The 18,059-nt window shown below is 41.0% G+C and overlaps 1 protein-coding gene across 24 annotated transcripts in view; it reads left to right on the forward strand.

Moving 5' to 3' along the window:
- ADGRL3 (adhesion G protein-coupled receptor L3) overlaps positions 1 to 18,059 on the forward strand; it is a 493,463-nt gene that overhangs the window by 74,140 nt on the left and 401,264 nt on the right. For all 24 annotated transcript variants that reach the window (XR_011679905.1, XR_011679904.1, XM_071431603.1 and 21 more), the window contains exon 2: positions 15,461 to 15,527. The gene's annotated coding sequence lies outside the window, so the exon portion shown is untranslated. The remainder of the gene's footprint in view (positions 1 to 15,460; positions 15,528 to 18,059) is intronic.

The following is an 18,059-nucleotide window of genomic DNA, read 5'->3' on the forward strand; positions in this document are numbered from 1 at the left end:
GGAGCACCAGGTGCACCCAGCCACATTGTCCCTTGTGCCTCACAATTGCCTGTAGATAGCCAGAGTTCCTGGGAAGTTGTCTGTGCTGCTACTCCTTGCTGAAGCTTGGTACTTGCAGGAAGCATGCAAAATCCTACTGTGACAGCTCTAATGAACATAAGGCATTATTTGGGAGGTTTCCTGCCTGCTGTCAAAAATGCCAAAATTCTTGGTTGCCCTCAAAGACCTGGAAGCCTTTGAAGCACTTTCAGACTTTGCTGCTGTTGAAGGAAATTCTGAGTAAGAAATATCCCAAAGACAACTTCAAAGCAGTATGGCTCTGATTGCAGTATCAATTGCACACTATCAAATGGTTTCTCTAACCCTTTGATTAATTTTGTCCTTTTTCTGCAAACAGGGGCCTGTGCCTTGCCTGTCCTCCATCCAGTCTAGTTCAAGTCCCATGGGAAATACCAGCAGCATTAGTACTTTCAGAAAAGCAGGAGTGTCCTTTGGCTTGTCAGAGTTCAAGGGAATGCAGTAGTCTTTACTATGTTGTCTTTTCTATATTCTTGTTTTTCTAACAAATGCTTGATTTTGTGATCCAGCCTCCTATCTTAACCCCCTGGATTGGACAGGGGGTTAAGACAGGAGGTTGGACATAGATTTATATGCTACAGTATAGGAAAGACAAATATTTGACAGATGTCAGAAACTGTTTCTTATGTTGAAGTGATACTAAATTCTCTACCTTTCTCTACCTTTAATATACAGTGATACTAAATCATATACCTTTCTCTACCTTTAATGTAGCCTCTGTTTTACTCATTCCTGATGATGTGAGATGTACCAGCTCCTTTCTGGGCCATATCCCTTGCTGTATTCCTCTTGGTGTAGTCAGCAATGTGCAAGACAATTAGGATTATTTACTCTCCACAGTGCTGTGATTAAAAGGGAAAGCTAACTCGGAAGCATCTTGGAGGATAAGTCCTCTGTTATTTGGGGGAAAAAAGAGGAGCTGCTAAAATGCTCCAAAAGATATTCTCTGTAAAATGTTTTATTTATTTGGCTTTATCCCCCCCTTTTCTTTGCTGTTTAGGTGGATAGAATAGTATTTTATGAGCTGTGTTAACTAAATCTTAGCTGAGATGTGACCAAGGTGGGGTCTGCTATGAAACAGAGATGAACAGCAGCAGTATTTTATTGCATTGTGTCCAGAGCTGCTGCTGATGTGAAACACTTGCAGCTTGCCAGTGCTTAGGTGGCTGTTGGATCACCAGGGTGCAGGACTCAAGTTAGGCTGAAGGATGTAGATACTCAGGAATTAGAGGGCTGCAGGCCTGCTGAGCAGGACCACAAATCATGCATTAACTTGAATTTGCACAGTGCTCTGAAGATGATGAATGCTGCCTAAATGTTCACTTGGGCTTCAGCATGAATTAAATCCAATAAAAACATGGTTTGGGTATTATTTTTAAAACATTGCAACTGGACAAAGAGTTTTCATAGTGGTTTTATGGTTTTGTTTATTTAAATATTTATGAAAAGTATGGGGAAAAGATTTAATTGAGAAAGAGATCTTGCAGTATTCAACTGAGATGTCTTCATATGTAGTTCTGTGGTGTAACTGCAGCAGCAAATCCTGCAGATTCCTTTGCTTTTGTGGCTAGGGTAAAATGTGTATGATGACACTGAGGAGTGCAAACAGTGAGATGTAGCTCTCCCCTGACCCTTCAAATTTTGAAACAGGAGTTACCACTAATTTCCCCCTTTCTGTAGCGGGGCACAGACTGACCAGCAGTGGCTGCACTCACTGTGGCTGGAGCACTGGGCTGAAATCCTTTGGCTGGTGTTACACAGAAATCCAGAGCAGGTGAGCCTTAAGTCCCTTCCAGCCTGGAAATGGGAGGAGCTGGGACAGGATTCTGGGGAACGCTGCCCAAAGCTAGGCTTTAAAACACAGCCTTGCAAATCTCCGATGTGCTAAAACCCCAGTGGCTCCTGTGGATGTTCAAAGCTGTATTGGGAGACTTGGCCACTTTATCCAGGTGACTGAAGGCTTTAGGACAAGTTTGGGGAACTTCACTCTGTATTTCTGGGATGATCAAGGCCTGACATCCAAGGACCTATAAGGTCTTAGCAAATGATAAAAATATATGAGGAGGTTTGTAGAGATTTTTTCCCCTACTCCCAGTAAGCCTTGCTGGGTAAGACAGTCCCTCTCAGTTTAATGTCTTTGTGCTCCTCATCCTCCTACTGTGCCGTGCAGAATCTCAGCCTTTAACATTTTTCACCTTGTTGGATTCGCTGTGTCTATTAGTACAGTGGATGAGTCATCTGGCATAGTTAAGTGCAAACCTTGGGAGAAGATAGCTCTAAAATTGCCTTTTCTACTGGAAGCTGATAAGCTCATTACATATGCAGAAAAGGATATGTATATCAGGCCAAGCCAATATATGACTTGGTAGCAAAGACCAGTCGGAAATACAAAATATATGTAACGATGAATTTAAACACCGTGCTAAATCACAGCTGTGCTGTTTTATTAGACATTCCTTCCTCAACTATGAAAGCTTTAGCAATCATATAAATCTGTCTCTTAATAGTTAGCAGTTACAGTTCTTTATAATTTATTTATCGGATACTGCTCAGCAAAAATGCACCTTCCTGTCAGCTTCCTTTATATACTACATTCTGTTCAATGCTGCAAGCCCAGATTTTTTTGCTGTGTTCTTTCTGCTGGTGCTGAAGGACTGAAGTACAGTCCAGAAGTTGTGAAGGTATGTCTTACAAAGAAGTCCTTGGTGCTGGTGGCACTAAGCAAGGGTGTGAGATGGGCTTCTGCAAGCAGCTTCTTGCATTTACCTTGGGGGACCATCTACTCCTCAGTGTTTGCTTAGCACTGTGGGCGCTGGGGAATCTTAGAGCAGTTCAGAATGAACATGAAAAATGTACATCAGCCATCAGGGGTTCCTGGTGTCCCAGTTCAGACCAATTGCTATCATTTTTATCACCCTAATGTAATGTGCTTTAGTGGAGTCACTTGTTCCAGATGTAAGAGTAGGTGTGAATGTGTCTGATGAGCTAATAAACTAGCAAATAAATTTGAGGATGTTAAACATGAGTTGTGATGCTGGTCAGGTGTGTGTACAGACTGCCTTTCTAGGTGGTTCTCCCCTCAGCTTTCATGGTCCCCCTCAGCAATCTGGTGTGAAGCAGCCACTGACATCTGGGACTTGCCATGGGTTTGTCCATCCTTCTTTCCTTTTAGGTCATTAGTGTCTCACCAGCACTTCCAGTCAATCAAGAGTGGTTCTCAGTCCTAACTCTACCAAGTGTTTTTTAATTTTTCTGTTCAGGGTTTTTACTGATAAATCTAATACTGGATGAAAGCATGCTGCCTCTAAATATTCTGAAAACTGACTAGCACTTTTTTGTTCCTCATACTGTTTAAACAGTTCTAGTCTCCTGTTGTCATTCACTTGATGCTTTTTCAACCAATATTCTTGCTCTGGTGAAATGCTTTGGGTGCTGTGTCTCTGTTTATACTCCTCCATATAAATGAAGAAGCACCAGCAGGAATGGGGTTCCTCTGTGAGGTTGAGCAGAGAGCAGATTCAGAAGATGCATTTCTCTGTGGTGTTCAGCTACTGAAGCTTTTTGACCAAATGACCTCTGTAATGGTTAATGCAAAAAATAGGGAAATTTAAAGCACTTCTTTGTTCTGATTACTTGGAGGTCTGCCTTCTTCATTTCAGGTCAAACCATTAGTAAGATCTTCTCTTCCATGTTAAGGAAATCCTGAGCAGTGCTCAGCTCATCATATTAAGAGTCGATTGTTCCTTTCATATATCTAAACACAAGCCAATTGTGAATAAAACTGTGCTCTCCTTTGAGACCTCCATGTGCAGAATGCCCTTATAGGCTCACCCAGGAAAAGTGCACTTTTTCTTAATGTCTTTATTTATTTTTTTTTTTAATTTGAAAAAGGGTTAATAATTTATGTCGCTTGTGGAAAACATATCGGCCAAAACCAATATGCCTAGAAGGTAGTCAAGTTTTTACTATTGGCTTCAACTGAGTGCAGTTTTCTAGAAGTAGAAAGTATCTATAACGTGGGCTTGGAATGGGTAAAAAAACCCACCCTGTTAATTGGTGCTTTTGTTATCAAGTATCATCACACAGAAGTTTTGATTTACTCGAAACCAGTGTCTCTGCCAGGTCATGCAATAGGTTTTTTTCACAGCCATCCCATTCAGTGTGTCTCTGTAATTTAAATAAGTAATTTGGCTCCTTAAAAAAGCATATGATTACCTGGAATACTTTCCTGCATTTTTAATTTGCTTTTGCTCATGTCAGACTACTGATGACATTGCAAAATGAAATGAATATTTGATTGCAGAGTTTATAGCAAATGCAGGTCTAATTGCTTAAGCCAGTTATGTTTATACATCTGATGCCATCAAACTTCTTTTGGAAAAATACAGCAAGACCCCAGTCTGGCAAGGGCCCTTAACCACATCCTTAATTTTCATCCACACAAGTTTTATGGAGGCTGCTAGGACTTCTCAGTTGTTTGAAGCTGAGAAGGGAGCTGGCTTGTTTTCCTCATGCAGGAGTAATGCTGAGGTTTACACCCTGAATGAGGGATGGTGTGTCAGCATGAGCTGGTGTGTCCTGGTATCTCAGAGCATATGTAGAGTTAAGCTCATACTTAAACTGTGCATTTGGTTGCTTGGCTTAGTGAAATGCACCCTTCAGCTGAAAGAGAAGTGCTACTCAGAGCATCCATCTTGTCTGAGATCCAAGGAGAGGCCAGGAAAGCGGCGGTCTCGCTGTTTGGTCAGGCGTGGCACACGCCAGTGGCAGCCTGGCAGCAGTGGGACTCCTCTGTCACGGATATTTAAGCAAGTTATTAAAAAACTTATTCTTGTCCTTTCTGTGAAAAATTGTGGGGAGTAGCTGAGAGATGATTTGTTTATGCTGGCTAACTGCAAACAAGACTTTATCACTTACCTTTTAAAAAAAATAAGGGTGGAACCAGGAAAGGACATTTAGAAAGTTAAAAAAATTAAATAAATTAGGCTGTTGAAAAGCAGTTAGCTTCTCAAACATACAGAGAAAACATATGTTCGTGAGAGCTGGTTCTGTGCTACCTCTGGAAAACTAACAACAATTAAAATACATTCATCTATTTCAAAGGGAAACCCAAAACTGGTTTGTTTATTAATTACCCCTTCTGCATAACGACACATAACCTGAGGCATTTGTTCTGAATTCCAGAAGTTTTCATGGAAACAGAGGATTACCCAATTGCTTGCCTGGAGTTGAGCAGGTAGTGGCACAACACCTGGTTTAATTGAGAGCCCTGTATGGCAGGGAGATGCTTCACCTGCATGACATGGGGTGACACATGTGAAAGCCAGGCTTGAGTGTCTAAACCTTCATTAAAGCTGTTGCAGGGTGATGCAGGAGGACAGCTCCTGAGGATTTTAATAGGATTGCAGGTGTGTGGCAGATATTGTTGGAGGCACACGGTTAAAGGTATGAGCACCCCATGCCACAAAGGGTTCCTGTACACCTACAGCAGCTCTTGTTCCCCTTTGGCTTGGGATGTGTCTGACACTTGATCCTGGAGCTGCCAGGAGCCAGGGTCCGTCTGCTTGTAATCTGTTCCACTTTCTGGTGCAAAGAAGAAAACACTTAGAATGTGAAATCCATTTTGAAACACACATTAAAAAAAAAAAAGAGGCAAAAAAAAAAAAAAAAGCCCCTACAGCTGTTTGAAAGCTGTTCGGAAGTATGGCATATTAGAAATAGTCCCAGCTGAAATGGATTAGCAGGCAGAGTTCAAGTGAGGAGGTCAGATTTGTAAACTGAATGCAATTTATCTTGTGGCACTGCAGTTTATCACATGGTTGCAGGAATAAAGAAATGCCACACACATGCACATATTCACACCTAATAATTTAAGAAAACTGGTGAAGGTCTTAAAAGACATTAAAAAGCTTCTGATGACATCATGCTGTCTGAGGTAATAAAACAAAGATGGTTGAAGTCAGTTCCAAAGCAACTGTAGCCAGAGATGTCTTTATATGCCAGTCTTTACATATCTTTCATGTCTCAGGAAAAAGGTGATTGAATCCTAATATTATGTAATAACTGTGTGAGGAGACACTGGTTAAGATTTTTCCTCTCATGAGTTTGTTCATGCTACTTTTCATTTATTTATGTTGCATTTACAGAGATTCTTTAATGTCCGAATTAGCTGCATTTACCGGTCTTTAAAACTTGTGGGATGTTTTGCCCTGTAGAAAATCAAAAGAAAACTTTTTGAAGGCGTGACTATGAGTTTCCTTGGAGCCTCTCTTTTTGGGAAAATTTCATTCTCTGCTTTCAAAGGTGCAGGAGCCTTTATTTCCTTCCTTTTTAAGATCTTCATTATGAGCTGGAAGGTTTCTCATTGAATTTGTGTAGCAGATTGTTGGATAGTTGATTTCATGAGGGTGTCTGCATAGAGACCCTCTGCTTTTCTGGTGGCTTCAGGTCCTGGTGGTGCAGAATTTGCAAGGCTCATGCTTTGTCAGTGCTGCAAAGTTGGTGATATTCACTGTTTTGTTCACACATGGTATTTTCCCTGACAGGATGCAAAGCTCATAGAATGAGTTTGAAAATCTGGTCGTATTGGGACTTTTAGATTGGACTGTGTTGTCTTGAGACGGTGCAGCTTGTTAATATTTTTTAGAATTGGTTATGAGTGTCAGCTGAGCTTGGGCCTGTGTGTTCACTGTGCTCTGATGTGGGAAGGTATTCTTCTGTCCTTCAAAAGAAGTTCACTAATGTCACCCAAACAGAAAAGGTGGTGGGCCTCCTTTTGGAGGAGGACTGTGACTGCTGAGCTACTTGGAATTAGAAAAGGTCAGGATAATTCTGCATTTTAGTCACATTTGGTGCTAAGTTTAGTGATAAGGACATTTTTTTTTAATGACACTTTAGGTGGTGTAAACTCCAGGGAAAGACGTTAGTGTCACATTAATAATAATTATTTAGAAGTGTGGCAAACTCATCTTGAGCAGCCTCTATTAGACACAATTTCGAAATTAAATTTAAAGTAGAAGGTAATTTCTAGATGCAATTAAAAACTTGTCAGAGTAGAGAAGCAGCCACTTTCTATCTCATTTTGATGGTAAGCACTGTAATGAAGTGGCTCAGCCTGGCATTTTCCTGCCTGCAGCTTGATCATGGACAATCCTAGTGCAGTATCTGATGCAGCTGCATTTCTAATGCATTAAGCTCTAAATGTTCTCAGAGGCAAAATACCCCAGACTTGTTTTCTATGATAATTTTCTTTTAAGGGTGTTTTTTTAAGCAAGTCCCTGAAGCATCAGTACCCCTTATTCCAATTACAATCATTTCAAGATGTGATCCCTGCAGAATACTATGGAGTTGGTATGTTTGCAGCTTTTCCTTATCTTCACATGCCAGTTGCTAGAGGGATAGTAACTGGAGCGTGCAGCCCTCCTTCCAGCTTGCCTTTCCAGGCTGCATATTTCCAAACTCCTCTTTTGCTTTTGCCTACTTATCTTTTATATTACTGAGGAATTTGATGTGTGCAAAAAAAGCTTCAACCACAGCCTTGGGGCTTCTTTGGTTTTAGACCAAACCCATAGTGTTTTGCTGTTTATGCATCCCCATTCACCACTTCCAGTTACTCCAGTCTACTTCTAGCCCAGACAGCCCGTGTAATTCGGCCATAGATGGGCTTTTAAATTTTGACCATCTAGCCCCAAGGATGAATTTTTTTGTTCCCCAGTCTGGTTTTGCCACCTGCATATCTTAGAGCCTCATTTCAAGTTAAAAATCTTGGGTGAATGGCATTAATGCAGGAATATGATGGGCCTAAAATATCCATTGTGTTGCTAGTGTCCATATTTTTATCCTGACACTTCTCAAAAGACAATCTATGAGTGTTTTGTCTTGATTTCTCACCAGTCTGGCTTTTTCATAGGAGCTGGTGGTGGCTAAGCAGAGAGAGCTCATTTTAAATTGGAATTATTGAACTTGATGTCCCTCAAACCCTCAGCACCACTGACCATGCTTAGATAATGTCTTAGTTGACATAAAATGTGTGACCTGCAGTGAGATCTCTATAGGACCATCCCTTTCTGATGTATTTCCATGGTTAAGGATGCCCTTGGGCTGCAAATTGTGGCAGACCTTCATAAATGCCTTCCCAGTGTCAGCTGGGGCTGACAGCAATACAAAAATCAATTTAGCATGGAAAAAAAGGAAACCAATATGTCCTAAGTTTAGATGCTGGTGTCTGGTGAGATTTTTGATTTGTGTGTGTTGTTTTGGTAAAGACTGGGAGAGTTATAAGTTTGTGCAGTGCATTTTATGGCATATTTAAATGTCTATAACATAATTCGCTTTACCATCAGAAGGCATAAATGTCAGCCTATTGACACATTATAAAGACACAAATGGAATGTAGCCTGGCAGACTGGTGCTGGTTTTGAGGTTTAATAGTACATCTGTATCATTTATCCCAGCGGGAAATAACACAGGATGTTGCCTTGTAATTTTTTACTACTGTATAATAAAATGTAACCACAATAAATGGTGTCTAAGCAAGTAATGCAGCTGATTCTGGATTTTGTCCAGTGTGCCTTTACCACTTAGGTTAGTTTTGCCCCTCTACAAGTTTAGGCAAGATGGGGTTTTGACTGGATACAAAGGGAGTGTGGATCTCTTTAATGTGTTACATACGTATCTGTATCTATAGAGACCTTTCTATGCATTCCACCTCTTAATTGGCTGCTGTTAACAGTGTGCCCGGTTCATTCCTCTTTAAATCACTCCCATCCTAAGTTGAACTGTCCTTGAAAGGGTCTGTTCTGCATTTCTGCACTTCAAGAATGTCTTTGCAGGTTGATTGCTTTCCCAAATGTCCTCTCTTTGATACGGTGTTATGTGCAAGCAGGCTTTTGATAAAAAACTCCAGTGGCGACATTTCGTGGAAGTGTTACCGGACTCATGCAAATGGAGAGCAGGGATTATTTTGTGTGTTTGTGTTGGTTGAATTTAACTTATGGTACATTCCCTTCTCAATGCTAATGGGGCCTCTCGCACACCTTTCAGCATCCTGGAAGGCACTGTGTCCTGCCTGGTGCTGGTCCTTTCCTACCTTCAGTGTCTGGGCTGCAGCACTGCTGCAGGCTGGCATTATTTTTTTTTTAAATTAAAGCCATGAGAAGTCTGAGAAAGGAGTCAGCACCCAGCTAGGCACTTCTGCAGGGGCCTGATAATGCAGACAGGCTCTCTGGTTGCTTTGTAACATCTGTCCTGCAATGTTCCAAGTGAAGAAAAATATGAAAATGTTATTCTGTGCATATGAGAGGGCTGCACATTTGTAAAAAGACAATTAACATAGAAATGAGGGAAGCTTTTGATTCATCAAGTAGATTCAACAGACTGTGTCATTTCCTTGATTTTCATTTTAATTAGGATTAATCAGTTTTATCTCCTAAGGTCTTTGCAGAGAATTTACACGAAACAGAAGATTTTGGTCAGCAGTGTGCCAGTGTAATAGCCCCTACTTGAAGAAATCCAGCTGTGGCACGTATAACCAGGATTAGATTTGGCAGGGCTCCAGGCTCCCCTCTCCTCTCTCATTAAATGCCTTGCTGTTGCAGGGAGCTCTCTGGATCTTCCAATATCAAGTCCTTGGTTTCACATAGCTGCCTAGTTGCTTGCTTCAAAAACCACTTGGAACCAGTATATTTCTTGGGGAAAAAAAAAAATCTCTGGGATACCAGCTTAAAATAATGGCTGCTCTCTGCTTCAAAGACAGGCTCAAAAAGTCTCCCTTAACCCCTGCACCCATGGGTCCTGACAGCTGGGAGCTAGAGCCAGCTGGGACAAAATGAAGCTGACCGTTCTCTCCTCAAACTCAATATATTTAACAGAAGCATTTGGGTTTGGATGGAGCTTCAGACACATTAGAAGTGGGGAGTGAGGGAAAGGAGCCAAGTAGTTCTACAGGAAGGAGAGCAGCAAGTCAGTGGCCTCGTAGGGGAAGCAGCAAGGTTTGAGTGTGTGTTCTGCATCCTGCACAGAAGAAGCAGGACTCCAACATGCCCTGGGTGAGCGTTGCTGTCTTGGTGTTGGGCTGTGTTCTCTTTCTTCTTCTTTTTCATATTTTTAGAAGTCTCTTATTGCACCAAGGGAAAAAAAAAAAAGAGTCTTTGAAAATGGTAACAAAACCAAATGAAATCTTTCTGGGTTAGTTATTATATGTATTTCTGAGTGGATGAATTTCATAATGGAAATTAGAATAATTTGCAAATGCGAGGAGCAGTTTATTATTATTATTTTTCAGTACCAGAAATAGATATCTTGCTATGAAAACTTCCATATTATGTGAAAGTGAAAATTTAGCTTCCAGTTTGTTTCTTTAGTGGAGAAGACATAATTGTTCCAAAAAACATAAAATGTAAATGTTTTCCTATTAATCCTAAAGAGAACAATATTTCATCCATGTGGGTCCTACAACAGTAAAAATGAAGTGTAGGCTTTAAGCATCTTGTACACTCAACAGATTTTAAAGCTGTTAAGTGTATGAACAAGAAGAAAATGGAGACAGAAGGCAAAAAGCGCTGAAGGGAAAATCCTACTGAAAGCTCACAAAGCATTTTTGAGCTTACAGAAATGACCTGCTCTGTTCCTGTTACACAGAAGTGTTAAAATGAGAGCAGGCGACCCCTTTCCCCCAAATCATTCATCTGTTATGTCTGCGATGTATTTAGACTGAATCCTTTCCCAGATGCTGCGGATCTGTCGGTTCCAGGGGAAATTAATGGGATTTTACCATTTGCTTTGAGGAAAAGAGGACTGGACTTTCTCCTGCTGTCTTTGGCAGGAAGGAGCAAGGAGCTTTCCTGTCTGCTCTCTTTAAATATTGCGTCTTTTTAAGCTTTTTTTTGCCAGATAGCCTAATTTGTGTTACTGCAATATACCATGTTGGAAAATTACAGAGGTTAATGTACAGCACTATGATACACAACCATAATGGTAGACTCTAATGTTTTTTAAATGGTAAACCAAAGGCATTTGTAATACGAGTTGTAGTGAATTGCCTGCACTTCTTGCCAGAGATTAGTTTAGCATTGCTTTTAATATTTTATGCACTGAAGTTGTTTGCAAAGACTAAAAGCTCCACTCACTTTGCACACTTGTGCTTTGTTCTGTCCCTGTACAAAGCACAACAGAACCACTCTCTTGCTGATTAATTGTATGTCAAGAAGTTCCATCAAATTACAGTTATACTGCATTGGAAAGATTTTTCTAGTAATCAGTGAAGATTACATCAGATTTATGGTGTCATAACTGAGCCAGGTAGTTAGAAATCTAACCTTTCGTAATACCACACGCTGCATATTAATGTTTTAAATATCTAAACCACACATGAATGACGTAGGACATTTTTACTTTAAATGTTACTGTAGAGATTTGACGGTACATAATCCCATTAAAACAGAAGAGTGCAAGATGAAACGATGCATTTGCAATTATAATTATGCATATTGAGATTGACCATTCTTTAAAAAAATGGGAAGTGCAAGGTTGAGAAGGGTGCTTGAGCAATCACTCTTGGTTTTGAGAGCATTGATGGAAGAATAAAAAATTTGAGGGGGATTGATTTGTCAGTAATTTGCATGAAAAAGTATTGGAAGCATTTCTTTGGAATGTGAACGGGAGGTAACCCTTTCACTGTCATGGTTAGCTTTGCTTGGAGAGCCACCTCAAAAAGACATGATCAAAACCAGAACAGCAAGTAACACTGAACTACTTCACCTGCTCTTGACACTTGATAAATAAAGAGTATTAGTTGATCAGCTTAGTATTTGAGAGTCAGCATGGCCTTATGAGTACTCCAGAGGAGGTGGGTTTTGTTCTAGCTCTGTCAGGGGCCTGCTTTTTGACCTTGAGCAAAAATTTTTTGTCTCCTTGCCTTTCTTTCTGCTATTCCTTGATTGCCTTGTCTTTGTGGAGGATGAGCTCTTCAGGAGAGAGATTTCTTTGCACTGTGTTCTGTGAGCAATGAAGCCTGAGCCTCGCCAAAGCCTCTAGGGGCATCTCTAAAAGAAATTATAATTGTTAGCTTTAATCACTTTCATCAAAAGAGCTTGGTAATGGAGGGTGTCAGTGTGGAGGATTTGGAGAAATCTGTAGGGTGCCTGTTAATTAAGTCACCGTGGGTGAAAGCTGCTGATTGGGTTTCCTTGGGCTGATGCAGAGATGCTGATGCCCGGGGGCAAGGCAGTGCTGCTCCGTGCGGATTTTCATCCCCAAAATCATGACGCTGGTGCTGGCTGCTCACTCCTCTGCTTCTGTACAGCCAGAAGCGAGGTGCTTGGTACATTTTAGCAAACAAGGCTTTTCAGAAGCCTCCTACTGGTTGCCTAAAACTTCATGTTCTTTTTTGTGGGTCCCTCTGTTGTAAGCACTTACAACAGAAATTGGGCCGCTTGGCTTTTTGCAGTGAAGACAGATCCTTGAGAGTGAGCCATCCCATCTTGATGGATTCTCCTCCTAGCCTTTGCTCTTGCCAAAATAAAGTGTTTATCATTGCTCTCCTTATTAGCAGCTTCTGGTTTGGGATGGAGGTGCAACAGCATGCCAGTTTGCAGATTAATTGCCCTTCTTGTGTCATCTTGTGATGCAGAAGAGCAATGTGTCCTTGTCCTCTTTGGGTGGATGCATTATTCACCATAGCAGAGGATTTAGAAATATTTAGCCACATCAACAACAGCATCAAGGTAGTAAAAGCAGGCTATGTTGAAGCATCTCCATTATTCCTTTAGCAGTAAACTTGGCAGGTAGAGCTCCAGAGTAATACAGGTTGAAGCAAGGGAGGGAGGTGATTTCCCCTCTCCTTAGCAGCCTGAGAGAGACCACTTTCCCAATTGTCCAGGCAGAGTATGACCAGGGGAGAGCTGGGGAAGAAGCAGCAAATGCTTTCTGAGAAGCACTGTAGGTTTGAGGGCAAGCTGATTAGTCAAGTGATCTGGAGAGCAGCAGTAAAAGAGGATCAAAACAAGGTTTCCTTGCATAAAGGACAGGAGCTCCACTGCTCTGAGTATTAGTAGGAGTCAGAGGTAGAGCAATGCCTCTTTCTTTAGTGTGTTTATTCTCTGTTTAAGGGCTAATGCCAAATCCCTGTAGTTCCTGCAGAGCACCACTGCCAGTGAGCATTGACTCTCTAACAAGTATTTTGCAAGATCTTTGCTCTTGCAGGAATCCCTGTATGGATCCCTTCCTGTTTTAATACGAACAAGAATTCCCCAGTCTGCACTTGAAATCTGCATAGAAATATGCATGTGGCAGAGGCCAACTCAAGGTTACACATTTGGCATTTGGGAAGGGAAGGCAAGAAAAATTTACCAGTCAGTACACTCACATTATGATAAAATAAAGGTGAGCTGGGAGAAGAGCATGTGCTGAATCCTAAAATGACACAGAGGAGCCATAAACCACAGTATGTTGTGCTATCTCTAGTCCTTTATGCTTCAAGCAGAAGTGAAATGTGGGGTATCATAAATGAAACAAAGATCTTGTTTTAATTTTATTTTAAAAAGCCATTGCAAGGCAATGGGGTAACAAACATTAACTTCTTCAAACCAGGCAAGTTTGTCTGCTCTGTACTGCTGCCATCAAATGAGAATTATTCTCCAAAAGCCTCTTGGAACCAGGTAAAGGTTTTGCTATAAAGCACAAGTAGAGTAGTCTAAACAAATTGCATTTTTCCTGGAAATAAAGTATATGTATGTCCTTATGAGGTGTTGCCTGGTCTGCTCTACACTACTGAAACTATATATATTTGGTCAAAATCCAAGGCTAAAAATGGGTATAGTCTGTACATCTAGAGACTTTTTCATTTGTTCAGTGAGGAATAATAACTGGCCTTACCCTGAGTTTGCCTGTGAATTTCCTAGGTGATCCAAAGCCTGTTTATTGCTTACAGAGGCAATTTTGCTGATAGTCAAGCTGGAATAGGTCTCTTTTTCTTCCAGAGCATCCATACTTGCCTATTATAGAGAAATCACTCAAAAAGCAGCATGCATGCTGGACTCTCAAGCCTTGTTTTAAGTTTTAATTTACTTGTCTGACTTCCAAGGTTACTGAATGCAAGCAATTGCTCCTTCAGTACATAAATAAGATGAATTATGCGTTAGGGACCAATGCCTTGGCCTCGTTCTTCTCGTGCTCTCAGGAGAGGATCTGCTGAGGAGTGCTTAGAGCTGGGGTGCAGCTTTCTTTTTCTGTCATTGAAAATTAAAGCAAGACCATTCTGGATTGGCTCAGATGTGAAACTGGAGCCTCAGGACCATTTGTTTTGGTCTGAAATTTTTGAAGGCGTAGGGTGGTCCAGGGTGTGGAACCATGGCAGCAGAGTGAAAGCTGTGCTAGAGCCCTGGTTGGGAGAGGCTTGGGGACTCACTGCTGTAACTGGAATAGCTGGCCCCAATTTAATACTGGGTCCTTTTTTAATCAGCCTTTAAAGTTATTTTCATTTCAATACACTTCTTTCAAATAACATGACCTGTGTTCTCCTCTACAGGTTGCAGAAAATGAGCTGGGTTTGTAGATGATGTTGGAAGTAAAATTCAGGCAGGACTCATTGCAGTTTCCCTTGCATGGGTTTTTAATTATATTTTCCAGTTGTTTGACTGGGTTGGGATGAGGTCCTGGGGTCCTGTGCCATCCAGCTTGACTCTGACAAGACTGATTCTCACTGAAGTTTCATTTGTGGCAATCCCAACTGTGAGGAGCAATTTTTCATGTGTAATTAATCCTTATAAAACCAACACTTCCAGGAGGCTGACCTGGATCCATCCATTTCATTGTTTTGTCAATTAATGTTATATTTAGCATCTAACACTGTAATTAGAAGAAAATACTGAAGATGTAAAGGGACAGAGAAATTTTAAGTTGTAGCTGCCAAGGAAAAGGAATTACTATCCATGCAATCATAATTTATTTTAACTTCTTTTCAAACTAGATGATTTTTATTCTGGTGCTGTGACCTCTAAAAACCTTTGAGAAATTGTCTGGTTTAACAATAGTTTCTCCAGATCACATTGGAGCCTCTTGTGGGAAGAGATACTCACATACCTGCATGTGTGTTAGATATCTACTTGCATCTCTAAGGTTTTTTAATTATTGGCAGTGATATTGTCCACCAATTTTTCTTCTGACCATTGTTTTGTATGTGTTACTACTGTTTTCCCATGCAGAGATCTACTTCATAGACATTAAAAATTCTTGCTTTTCAAAAATCAGTTCTGTTGACCAAAATCAGTTGTTCATTGCTCTGTCCTCTGGTAAATGCATAGCAGAAAGTTCCTGAGTGCCTGATATGTCCTCAGAGGCCAGTATAAACATTTTTTAATTGTTTTCTTTTTCTCTTTTTTTCCAGAAATGTTGAATACAGTACTCTGCAAAAAATAACGTGTGGATTTCTCAAACCTGAAGAACAAGAAAAGGTAATTACTGGACCATACTGTTGAGCCTCATTTGTTTGCTATGCTAAAATATTTAGACCTGATCACGTTGCATGAGCCTCCAGCACTGTGTCTGCATATGGGTTTTGTGTATTTTCAGTTATGCAGGCGCAGTTGTTTCATGAGAATATTCCTTTACGTAAAGGGAACGGGGGAACAAAAGCAGCAGAGCATGAAAATGCTGAAGCAAATGGTAGGGAAGAGCATACTGTGAATATTTTCAGCACATATAGAAGTGGAAAGGGTGAAAGGGGGAGAAAGAGATATCAAGGCATATATGTGCCAATGGGAAAAGGGCTGCAGACTTGGCTGTGTTTGCAGGACTGCCTGGTGGGGCCTTGCAGCCTGCTGGGCAAGTGTCAGAGGAGGCTCAGTGATGATCAGCCTTCCAGCAGCCTCCCTGTATTTCAGTGCCCAAGAGTAGCTTGTGAGGTGGTGCACCCTGCTCCAGAGGTTGTGAGCTCCTCTGCTGCCTGCAAGCCTGCCTCTTGCAATCCAGTTTCTTCATCCTCCTGGGTCGTGACATTTTGTTGGTGCAACGCAGCTCGGCGGGGCTGTGGCTCAGTTGCTGGTGTTAAACAAAATGCTGTTCATCAAACTTTCATGAGACACTTTGCCAGGGGCTGCATCTTGAAAGAGTAGGCTCCAAAAAGCAGTGAGCAGAGCTGTGCTGCTCCGTACTGCTGGCATCTCCTGTATTTTCTTCTACCTTCTTTCCAAGGCTGAGAGGTGAGCACCCCTACAGGGCCCCGAGTGGTTTTGCACTCTTTCCTCCTTGGAGGAAAACTTGGGCAAGGCAGGCATGGCCATGCTGCAGAGTGGTGGTCCTGGTTCAGCTGGTACATTGCTTCAGCTGTGTGGTGATCCAGAAGAGGAACCAGGAGCTCACCTCTGCCTTAAAGTCTGTGCCGGGCATGATTCTTACTGGGGTTGAGCTGGGGAATCTACATGAGCTGAGCCTTTCAGTAAGTTTTTGTTGTAATTCTTATAATGACTTTAAAGTAAGAAAATGTATTGGTAGATATCAGTATGAAGAATAAAATTAATACATAGTGTGAAGTTCTGTTAATCTGAGTATAGCAAAGCAAGCCTAGTGAGACTTAAAAACATGCATATGAAGAGAGGGACACAGCAGATGTTGCTGAGGTCAGGAAACTTTCTGTATGAACACATGACATGCTTTTACAAGACACTTAATTTCATTGCTTGGATTTGAAAAATGCATGTGAGTGACATCTTGTGTTCACTACATCTGCAGTGCCATGCTGCTGATAATTAGCACGTGCCTTTTAGAGGCAGTATGAAGCCAAGATGAGAAACACAGACAAATCATAGGGTGGAACAGTTCTGCTTTCTCCATGTATCAGCATTACCATTTTCTGAAAGTCCATCTTTCCACCCTACAAATGGAAGTGTTTTCAAGAAGCATGTTGAAATAAACACTTCAAGGGCATAAATTTGCAACTTGTGTGGAACCTTGTGTGTTTTTCTTGTGGTGGTCTCTGCATGCATCAATTTAGTGCAAAATTATGACAGCAGAGGAAAAAGAGCAGACAGAAGAGGAAGCTCTCGGAGCAGATAAATGCTTGGTCAAAGTGCATTAAACTTTTAGAGAACCACATTGTCCTGTATTTGGGGTCAAATTGTTTAAAATTAGCTTCCACATGCTAACAAATGGGATTAATTTTGTTGGATACTTCCATTTGGATTTATAGTGTCATTTAAACCTCTGTAATGCTTTTTGTCACCATCACCAGCTCATTTCTCTCCTGTGGGACTGTCCTGTTTGGGTGCTTGACATTTATAGGAGATGTAGGATAACTTTGCTGGGAGTCAGACTGTTCAATGCTCCGAGTATAAGTCTGTTTATGCATGTCAAAAAGAAAGGTTGAAAAATCAGATTTCTTTAAAATACTGAGTTTTCCAAGAGGAATAATGGAAAAAGTGGTGCAGATTACAGTATGCCACAATGTGTTGGCAAAGAGGAAGACCCCACCATAGTGTTGAGTCTCACTGGTATTTCACTACTCTTTTATAAGAGGGTGAAATATTAGTCTAAGTTATCCATGCAATTTAAAATTATCTCTACAAATTCAGTCATTTATGTTTGTTTACACGTTTGAGACAGTTGTAAAGAGATTTTGGAAAAAAACAGTATTTCTTTTTTGCAAATAAGAGATTAAAAACATGCTAACATTCATCATGGCTGTGTGCTTTCCAAGGCCTTGAAACACAGCTACAACACTATTGCAACGTGGCTCAAACGTGGGAATCATTCCCACTGGGTTTCTAGAAAGCTATAGGTGTTGTTTTAAAGTTTCACATAGGCAATATTGTAAGTAGATAAGGGTATATAGCCAGCAGAAAAAATGGCCACTCACATTGTGGCCCTCCTCTTTTGTGAGGACAGGTAGTCACACACAATTCTTTTTTCATCCCATGAATGGGATCCCACAGAGTCATTTAGCTCTGTCAGCTGTGTGAGCAGAACAGCCATGAGCTCTTTTATTCCTC

The sequence above is a fragment of the Agelaius tricolor genome, unplaced genomic scaffold (assembly GCF_023055355.1).
Source record: "Agelaius tricolor isolate 1412-34295 unplaced genomic scaffold, bAgeTri1.0.p SCAF_8, whole genome shotgun sequence".
In the NCBI taxonomy this organism is placed as follows: domain Eukaryota; kingdom Metazoa; phylum Chordata; class Aves; order Passeriformes; family Icteridae; genus Agelaius; species Agelaius tricolor.